Source organism: Acanthopagrus latus, chromosome 12 (assembly GCF_904848185.1).
Source record: "Acanthopagrus latus isolate v.2019 chromosome 12, fAcaLat1.1, whole genome shotgun sequence".
Classification (NCBI taxonomy): Eukaryota; Metazoa; Chordata; class Actinopteri; order Spariformes; family Sparidae; genus Acanthopagrus; species Acanthopagrus latus.
Genome location: NC_051050.1, coordinates 10,352,508 through 10,363,046, shown reverse-complemented (window position 1 = coordinate 10,363,046; position 10,539 = coordinate 10,352,508). Strand labels below are relative to the sequence as shown.

Sequence of the window (10,539 nt, the reverse complement as noted above, 5' to 3'; positions counted from 1 at the left end):
TTTTAACTTATCGAAGGAGCTCTCTAGGTTCAGAGGCAGACGGACTTGTCATGTTTAATCTCTTCAATCCTGCTTCGTGCCTATCTGACCCTCTTGTCATCTGAAGCTTCAAATCCCTTACGGTATCTATATTGTATATCTTACTAATGCCTACTGTGATGACACTATTTCACTATTGTTATGATGGTGCGTGTCTGCTAAGGCCTGTGTTATCACTACCTGCAGTAGTTTAGCTCAGCAGAAAGACTGAAAACAGCAGTTCCTCTCAGAAGCAGGGAAGTATTCTACACAATCCAGGCTGATGGTTAATACTTTGAGGAGAAAATGTTTAAAGCACAATGTCCTCCCTAGGTACATACAAAATCTCAGCAATTACATCACAGAAAACCAAACAACTCCTTTCAATCTTTGTGCCGCCAAAATGTTCAGTTTTCCTTGTTAGTCCGTAGCTGTTTTGTAATCTTACATCAGTTTCGATAAGATATGCTTCCTGGTTGCATTTTGATTCCACAGAAACATATTTGGCATGACACTAACCCTTTGTTTAAACACTTCCACCTATATTGTCATAGCACCGCATTCTGCTCTATTAAGACAAAGTGAAACAGAATGAAAACTGACCATCATTTAATCATTGTATCCCAAAGTGTTTGAGATATTGGACAGCTTTTCTTTTTTTTTAATACTCAATTTGTGTCCAATCTTACATATGCAATGTGAATATCTAATTACAACTTTACTAACAAATGTGTGTATGTACGTTTAACTGAAGTTACACATGCTCCTCTGACTCCACCTTATGCTGGAGCTTGAGAAAGCAAACATAGAGTCTCAGATGTAAGCTCATAGTATGATATATTACGCAATTTCTGCCTGTAGTGAACTCCCCTGTTGACTCACACTCAGGTGAAACATCTGAGACCACAGTAATGTGGAACACAGTATTACTGTAGACATGGTTGCCTGCACACTTGTGGCTGCTGTTTAAGGCCTATCATTTCTTAAAGGTATCCAACTTTTAGTGTATTCTGTCGTGTGTAAATATCAATGAATATAGATTTTTCTCTTTGATTTCTCTTGTTCTTCCCCCAAAACTGCATACTTCACCTTTTTAAATGTATCAGAATCAGACTCATTTTAATATTCATACTTGTGTCCTATTTTATTTATGCATATAAAGCAAACAAGGTCTTGGTAATCATCATTAATGTCATGTCTTAAATAGCATTTTACCGTTGTTACGAGGTGTATGTGTTTGTATTTTGTTTTTTCATACTGCACTGAAGTATACATGAAGTTAGAAATCACTTATTACATGTTTGATTATACATGCTAAATGGGTGGGACTGAAATAATTAATGATAATCACCCATCATCCTCCAGGCCTTCCTGAGGACTCCCAAGGCGTTTCCAGATTGTTACACCAGATGTTCTGGTCTGCCCCGTGGTCTCTTGGCAGCTTTGCAGAGAAGCATCTGGAGGTGTTTCTTAATCAGGTAAATGTAAGAACTGAAGCAGAAGTTTGACAAGTCAACAGCGGGCTGATGATCAGAATAAACAACAATTTTGCAACAACAACAAACCTTGACTGATCTGTGCTGACTTGTCTTCAGTAAGAGCCAGTCATTACAGCAACACAGTTCAATATGCAAAATAAGCTATTTTTGACCAATATTAACAAGTTATTGTGGAAAGAAAATTTTAAAAGGCGCTATTTATTATAATCAGTGCTATGTTCTGAAAAGAAAAATCCCTTTCATTGATGATGCAGTCTAGTTCAATGGGAGACAAGTTCCTAAAGACTCACAAATGCAACTATGTTCAGGCTGGTTCTGTTTAGTTGTTAGCCAAAAAACAACAACCCTGAAACAAAGAGAAAACGGCAGTACTCATCTCTTCTTGATTCTGGCAGATTGTAGCTAAATTAGCTGCTACCGCTATCTTTTTCTTTTTCCACTGAAGGCAGTTGACGTGCATTATGGGAAGGTACTATGTTTTGACTAGAAAGAAGAATATGTAGAGAATACAAGACAATACGTTTGGTTCTGCTGCAGCCCCGGCTGTGTTGTGTGGTGCGCTTGAGGGGGCCGGAACTAGGGAGCTGGGAAGGATGAAAGGGGCCATATTCCATATTCCACAACATATTCACAAGCCTCCCACCCCGACTTCAGAGGAAAATGGCCACTGTATGATGATGGCACTCAAGGCAAAGTCAGATATGCTTCAGATCAATACTGCCATTCATAAACACATTTTAAAATCACACCTAAATGTATTTTCTTCTCTTATGAGGACAGTCACACACACACACACACACACACACAAACAGATAACAGATATTTGACCAGCAGTTACACAGACATGCCAGTCATGTCTGCTCTTGCCAGAGGAGTCTTGCTCTAACCTGCCCCTCCCCTTCCCACCATCCCCCACTCATCTGGCAAACACACCCACTGTATTCCAGTAGAATAGTCCTCAGGGTAGAGGTGTGTGAGCGTCTATGTGTCCCATGTAGTTTTGCCTTCTGTTCTGGGTGTAATGTGAGTGTCATATCAGAGCCATATTTACTTTTATCCACAAATTGTCCAAAAAACCCAATTCTCTGTTACTTTTTATTTATATTTATTCTATGCCACAGTGCCTGAAAGCTACCATGCAAGTAATGTTTATTTTCCCCAGGGATGCCCGAGTAAAGAGTTTTGCGAGAAAAAGCTATTCACTGAAATATATGGCTGGGTTGCACTCCTCTTATGAAATGTAATGTTGCTTCATCAGTGTCAGGGATATTTGAGGTGAGCAAGAGTTTGTATATGACTCAGCCCATTTAAAGATAAAGCAGAGGGAGGAGGAGAAGATTTTATGTGTGTTGCATTTGTTGGGGAGGCCCAGGCAGGTATTCACAGGTTTCAGCTTTCTTCCTCTCCCCTCCTTCCTATTGTTGCAGATTCCCACACTGAAAGAGGAACTTCGCGACTCTTTTTCAAAGGACCTGTAGCACACACCCAGACAAACACCTTGGCGACCCAACAAGACTTCAAACTCCACAGTCTGCATTTTAGGCGCGGGATCTTTGCCTCTGTGAGTACATGTTTTTCATTCTGTCGGATTTTGTTGTGATCCTTCGCTGTTTTACCTGCCTTGAAGCCAGCGCTGAGCTCAGCTTGCCGTGTTGATGCGGAAACCTGAATAATGGGATGGTGAGAAGTGAGATTAAGACTACCACTGCTGCTGTTAGCATTCCACGCCGTGCCATACTGGATAACGATCAGTCTTGTCTCTTACCTCTCATTCACTTTTCAACACCAGTGTTTTTACTGTATAGGAGGCAGTGATCCAACACCTTTGTTTAACTGAGTCTGACAATATATTCCAAATCAGTCTCCGTATACCTAAAGTTGGTGATGACGAAACAACTGCAGTTCCCAAGAAGAGTTTTTCCTTGTGTTTCACATATGAGCCGCAAAGAATAGTCATGTTTTGTCCTGTGCTACATGGTCAGTCTGTCAAATTGTTTCCCAACCTTACTTTGTGCCTGCAGGCTACAACATGTCTTTGGTCATTTGTATGTTGAAGATTTACCAGTAAAATTTGGTTGCGAGCCAGGCGCTGCACAACAGGCAGCTCACAGTGTCATACTCTTATGTGGGCAGTGAGAATTGTAAAATTATACCCTCCTGTTTGCACACAATATATTCTTTAATTTTGTTTTTTGTTGATTTTCCTGCTAGAATGATGATAGAATCATGTGAGCAAAACTTTGTGGTATAAAATATATAAATGTTTCGAGGGAATTGTTAAGATACGTGACAAACGTCACATTTCGTCAGTTAGGGACGACTGAATAGGTCGATTGTCAGCATCTCCCAGAACAACATATATCAATGTTACCAAATCGAATTGTGGTACTGTTGCAGTTTAGTTAGGGTTTAGGCAAGAAAACTACTTCGCTGGACCGCAATAAGCTTTGATTTTCAATTCATATGGCTGTTTTTCTGATGATGATGCTCAACTAAAATGCCACGAGGAGAAAGATGAACATGAATTGAAAGTGGTGAAAAGGCAAAAAGATCTCAACTTAATTTTCATCAAGTGTCTCTCCCCCGAGATAAAACGTGCTTGAAATCAGGTTTTAAAAGCTCGGTCCAACAAGGCTACATCACTGTGTCGACAGTCCCTCTCACAGGGTGAGTGCTGGAAACTTTGTGTCTGACAACATATCCCCACCCCACAGGCATTAGAGGCTTTCACAGAATGTTTGCAATGTTTATTTTTCCTACATGTTGGAGGACAGCAGTGGTTGCTTCACTGTGTATGAAGAACATATTCAGATTCATCTGTAACATTCAGTTGATTAGCTGAGTTAAAGGAGAGCAGCTGAAAGAAACATGCAAACATGTTTGACTGAGACAGACCTCAGGACATCTATTTGAGGTAAAAAGGCTCTGTTTCTCTTCCTCTTTGTCTTTTAGGGTGTGGCTTCCCCCCATTCATCTCCCTCCTCTCCTAACCTCCGTCCACTTATCACCCATCCTTTAATAGTGCCCTGCATACTCCCTTTCTACAATGTCCTCTCCTGTGCCTCCTCAACCAAGAGGCATCGACTACAACCTGCCCACCTGTGGTGAGACGCGGTGCAATAGCCACGGTAGGTGTGAGAATTCTCCTGATGGCGGCATCGAGTTAGTTTGTGAGTGTGACCTCGGCTACCAGGGAAGCTCCTGCGAGGACACGGTCAATGGGGCGTTAAGTCTACCGCTGACCCTGAGTGTGCTGGCCGTCATCATCGGACTGCTGATCCTGGCTTTCATCGTTGCCAAAGTGAGGCAGAAGCAAAAGAAGAGGAACAGGTACTGAAATATCTTATTTGGGCTCCCTCCATTGAAAGCTTTCCCATGGGTTGTTCTTGAGAAAACAGTTATTTTTTTCCATTCAAGAGTGAGATGAGAAGAATGACATTGTCCTTGTATGTTCATATTAACAGAACAGGAATCAGGATGCAGATATCATAGCTTAGCATAATAGCTAAAAATGGGGAGGAACGCAGCGTCCTCTAAAGCTCTCTATCACGCTGCAAAACGAAAACACTGAATCATTTTTATTTTATTTTTTTTACTTGTCTACTATAAATCCCACACACTGGACATTTTTGCACTCAGTGTCTAATGACTCTTTCGTGGTAAACAGTAAGTGACAAATCTGGTCTGTTTGCAAACAAGGTAGAAAAAGAGAAGGATGATTAGCGTCAGAGTCATGAAAGTCACCTTGGCCGAACACAAGAGAGTAACAAAAACCTCATCAACAGAAAATCCAAAGATATACTGTGAATATACCAAAAAGACATACTGTTTACATTTGTAAATATGTCATTCCTCATTAATGATAAAGGTTTCATCATGTGGCTGAAAATGATGGAGGAGCAACAACGGCAGCAGAAAATGTTCATCTGTCAATTGTGTGTTTTTGTCTGTTCTTGACAGGAAACGTCTGGCAGAAAAACATGGCTTCAACGTCGCTGTGTGATGTGGATAAATCTGCATCATCTGAGGTAGGCAGTCGGCCATTCAGTATATTCATTTACTAAATGCTTTCCACTTTGGGAAGAAATGTTGTTAGCTGGGAATCAAATTTAAAAATAGACATCTGACTGAAGTATAGAATGCAACGTGTGTAAAAGTTTCACAGTTCACAATTTTTTCTTTTTATTTTAAATTACTATAAATCGTGATGAAGTCCTGGAACTACATCCTTTAAGGTGCCGCGTGGAGTTTTCATGTGAACCAGTGTTATTCACTGAAACAAATTGTGTGTAACCGTGAAGCCATTTCCTTCCTCATGGATCATTTCCAAAGTGATTTTTAAAAATATTTCTCCTTTTCCTTTGCTAGCACGTTGCTGCGATCGTAGGTGTGTTGCCTCCACCAAAAGTCTGTGAATAGCACTGACCATGTGTACACATGAAATCAAAATACATAAACAGTGCTGCTCCATAGCACTACTACTAAAACTCCACAGGGTGTCTTTAACATATGGATTTCTGTTGCCTTTAATCTGTCTAAGTGTGATGTCATACACTTTGCTGCCACCATATTATGACTATTAAACTATTAGACTATTAAACACAGTAAAAATAATCACCCTCTCATTGTCATCTAGGTCAACCACCACGTTGTTGTCCTTTGACACTGCTGAGCCTCCATCAGCGTTCTTCTTCTGCAAGCTTACAGCACAGCTTGTTGAATGTTGTGTGGACTTTGCATCAGATCTCCTGCTTACGGCTGCTGCTCCATGACTGATCATCCCAGGAACTCAAACTGATGAATGGAGCTTAAACCGACTTATTAATGACACAGCCTGTGCAGTAATAATGTTTTACGTATGTCATTTAAAGATGGGGGAAACCTTACAGTGCATCCCTACACACATTATTCACTGAGGGCAAATGGCGTGCAAGTACACAGCTCATAAGCTTTTACTTTAGACACTGTGTTTACAAGCATGTGTGTTACACTAACATTTTATTACAGTGGATTTGTGGCATTGAGTCTTCACCTGCAGAACACAGCAGAGGCTTTAAAGGGGCACTATGTCATTTTGGAGAAGAAATTGTAATCAGAAGAAAAAGACTTTTAGTGATTTATTTTCATGACTGAATGAACAGACAGCCTCTAAAGGACAAAAAAATTACTGTTTTACTTTGTTTATATGTGGCGGACCCTGCCACCTCAAACAGTGTTCTTGGGACCTTTATTTTCCTCTGCGAACAGCTTGTCTATTAAGTTATGGAAAACATATATAATATATCTGAGTTTGCATTGTCACCTTATGAATATATAATATTAAGTTTTGGATGTTGAATTTCTGCCCCTTTAAGCTGAAGTTGACATAATGTGCCGCTGCCAACTCTACAACAGCAAACATTTGGGAGATTAAAAAGTCAGAAAATATACACTTCCATTTACTATTAATATGTAAACAAATATCACTTTTTGTAACTGATTATTTGCTTATTAGCACAGTCAAACTGTTTTAGATTTCCTGCACAGCACTGTATCCATCAGCAGCTACTTCTTCACAGTCTGAATGCAGGGGGAAATGGATTCTGTCTATACTTCCTTCATGTGCGCAAAATCTTGTTTCCATAGATAAGCTGAAAGCGCTCCCTCACACTGGCTCTATTTAACAAAATAATGCAAATGTTCAACTGTCACCAACTCTCCTGGCTTTGTTTAAATGCAGAGAAAGCAGAGGGGACTCTTACAGAGACAGTGAGAGAGTCTGACTGCCACGTTGTGATATGTGTGTCGCTCAAGGTGTGAGAGAACATGAGGTGTTTCCACAGGAATCCATTTCATACAGTGTAAGCCAGGAACCAGATTTGATTTGTCATGACCTTTTGAAGAGGACTTAAATCAGACAGGATGCACTTTCAGCAGCACGGTGTGGTTTTATTCTGTTGTTGTCATTCATTGTTGCACTTTGCACTTGCCAGTTTATCATGGAATCCTTGCTGCATTTAGGCTCTTGCTAATTTTTTGTTGTATTTGTGTGTTTAGACATCAAACATTATTATTATTAGAGGATGTCTGTAACTTGAAATTAGAAATCTGACAGATGCCAGAAAAAGACTGAGAGTAAGTGAGCACAGAATTAAAGAATTAAAGGTCAGCCAACTGAACTAGCTGACAGCAGTTATCAGCCATCAGCTGTTCCTCTGGCTCTGCTGCCCCCTAGTTACCTGGTGTGTAAGTTCAACAGGTGGCCAATTCTTACATATTGCACGTTTAAATTCACAAATGCAGTTGTGTCTCGAGATTTGCTCTCTGCTCTCTGCTTACACTGTCTATGACCTTGCAAGTAGACTCTGCTCTCTGAATCTCATAATGTTGTCACATATAAACCTCTGTGCCTCTGCTGATGTCTCTAACTCACAGCTAGTCACAGTGGTCCTTGTGAACAATATAGTGCTTTTTATCCTGTATTATTGACTGAATAGCTCTGCTTAATGCACATTTTTCCTTTTTGTACCTGATGATAACTACAAGCTGCATAACTGTTTGTTTATAATCTTGTCTTCCTCTTAGTGATGCAGTTATTTCATATATTCAGACATGTATCTTATGTATGAACACTGAGAATGTCAATTGTGTATATAAATGTATTGTAAGTGGCTGAACAATTTGTTTCTCGTTCTTCTTTGTAGGAAGTGATCGATCAGGGGTGACGGAAGAATTTCTGATACACCTTGGATGGTTTTTTTGAAAAATATGCACAGCTTTTTATTTGAGATAATGACAAATCTAATACATTTCCGCACACTGAGTCCTCAGTTAACACCAAAATATTCTATCTTGAGTCTAATCTGGCACCTACAGTAAACATCCTTGACAATCACAGCAGCATGGAAAGACAAATTGGTTCGGTACCTGTTCCACATTTGCAAAGCTAATTTTGTACAGAGCTGACGCGAAACGGGATATAAGACAGTTTAAAAATAGAAAACCTTTTTTCATATCTAGGTACACACCAATAATTCCTAGAAAATATTCATCACCAACTGGCTATAGTCGTACTATTCAAAGCGACTAGAATGAAACACAATTTAATGACCTATTTTTAAAATGGTAATTAAGCCAAACACAATAACAGCTGTCAAGTGTGCGCCAAGCATGGATGACAGGACAGAAATTTAAAAATGAAGCAAAACTGGATCGGGGAGGTGTGCACATGTGTGGGTTTCGGGTGGCTGTCACTGTTTGTTCTCAGGGGGAAAGTACTTTGTGTTTTCTGGGTAAGGGCACTTTCTGACCTACGTTTTCCCATCAAGATAAACCACATTTTGTATTGGTGTGTATTCCAATTGTTTTACCTTTTCATCAGTCAAATAAATAATATTATTCAAATGATATGTACAGGACCCAACAAATCTGTGTTTGTTATGTTTGACAGCAGAATCATATGGTGTAAATAAAATCAGTTATTCACATCACCCTTATTACTTTACAGGAGTTTTGTTTCTCAGATAAGATTTGCAGGTTTAGCCATTTTCCTCTGACATCACGGTCATGCTGGGAGGCTCAAATTTTGTACTGTTGTGTTCCAGCTTGTACAGTTCAAAAACTGTATGGAATCGAATCAAATTGTCATAATTTGACCATTTCCTGATTGATCAGTAACTGAAAAGACGATGGATAGTGAAAATCAGGAGGAACATCGGGCCATATTTTAAGGTTAATGACACACTTGTCGACCCATTAGTTAACAGCTAACTCTGGCATAAAGAAAAGGCATTAATTCATTCTAAAATATGAACGTTTGTTTCTGCCAGAAGGTGACTTTCATCACTTTAAAGTCAAGACAAAGTTGATGTCACACACTGCTGTAGAGTATCAGTGAATAAACTCTGACAACATGTACTGCTGCCTCGTTAACCTCCTTCTGGGATCCGGTGACACGACAGTATCAGCTTTAATGTTTACAAAACTCGACAGGATCCGAGCCTTGGAATGACAGTCATGCAGACTGACGAGCTCACAGTCTGTGTTATGACAGAAAACATAGATCTGTTACAACAAGGAACAGGAGGGATCCGCCATGAGGACCACTGTGTCAACACCTGCTTTAATATGAATGACTTGCATGTTTGATTTACAGAAGGAGGAACACACTGAAATGATGGCAAAACAAACTGCAGTACTTTGCATGTTATAAGCTCCATTATTACCGAGGAACTTCACTGTTTACAGGCATAACGTGAGGTTTATTCGGGAGCCCTCCTACGAAAGTGTCTTATGTGAAATTTGCCTTTTCACATGTAAAAATCACAAGTGAACTGAATGTTTTCACATGTGAACTCGCATTGTATCATGTGAGAAGAAAATAATGTAGACATTTTCACAAGTGATTGGCTTTTTTTCGCATATGAATGACAGTTTCCACAAAATGAATTTTAATTTCACATGGTGGCACGTGGCAGGTTGGCTAGTGATCCGAAGGTCGCTGGTTCAAATCTCAGGCTTTCCCCCAGGCTGAACTGAGCTGCATGTCAAAGTGTCCTTGAGCAAGTTACTGAACCCCAAATTGCTCCTGACGTGTGGTTGGCACCTCACATGGTGGCCTCTGCCATCAGTGAGGGCCCTGCGATAAGCTGGTGACCCCATAAAAGAAATGAAGCAGTTACTGACAATGGATGGATGGAACATGTTGCTTAGAATTTTAACATGTGGAAGGAAAAAGTCAGATGTAAGCGTGTGGCATTTTCACTTCCACATAAAACATTTTAATTTTCTCATGTTGATTCCATATTATTTATTCACATGTGCTAATGCTTTTTTCACATGTGGAGATAAAACATAGCACATAAGATTTCCATGAAATTTGTTTTTTTCATACACTATATTACCAAAAGTATTCGCTCACCCATTCAAATGATCAGAATCAGGTGTTCTAATCACTTGGCCTGGCCCCAGGTGTATAAATTCAAGCACTCAGGCATGCAGACTGTGAAACAAGACATTTGTGAAAGAATGGGCCGCTCTCAGG

The 10,539-nt window shown here is 39.9% G+C and overlaps 1 long non-coding RNA gene across 2 annotated transcripts; it reads left to right on the top strand.

Annotated features, from left to right (window-relative positions):
• Nucleotides 1-1,211: 1,211 nt before the first annotated feature.
• LOC119029451 lies at nt 1,212-8,907 on the top strand. 2 transcript variants are annotated; one of them, XR_005077994.1, is made up of 6 exons: nt 1,212-1,496; nt 2,945-3,078; nt 4,470-4,847; nt 5,478-5,545; nt 6,154-7,357; nt 8,201-8,907. It is a non-coding gene; the product is annotated as an uncharacterized LOC119029451 (long non-coding RNA). The 2 variants fall into 2 exon arrangements; XR_005077993.1 differs by lacking the exon at nt 8,201-8,907 and having other exon boundaries at nt 6,154-8,179.
• Nucleotides 8,908-10,539: the final 1,632 nt, after the last annotated feature.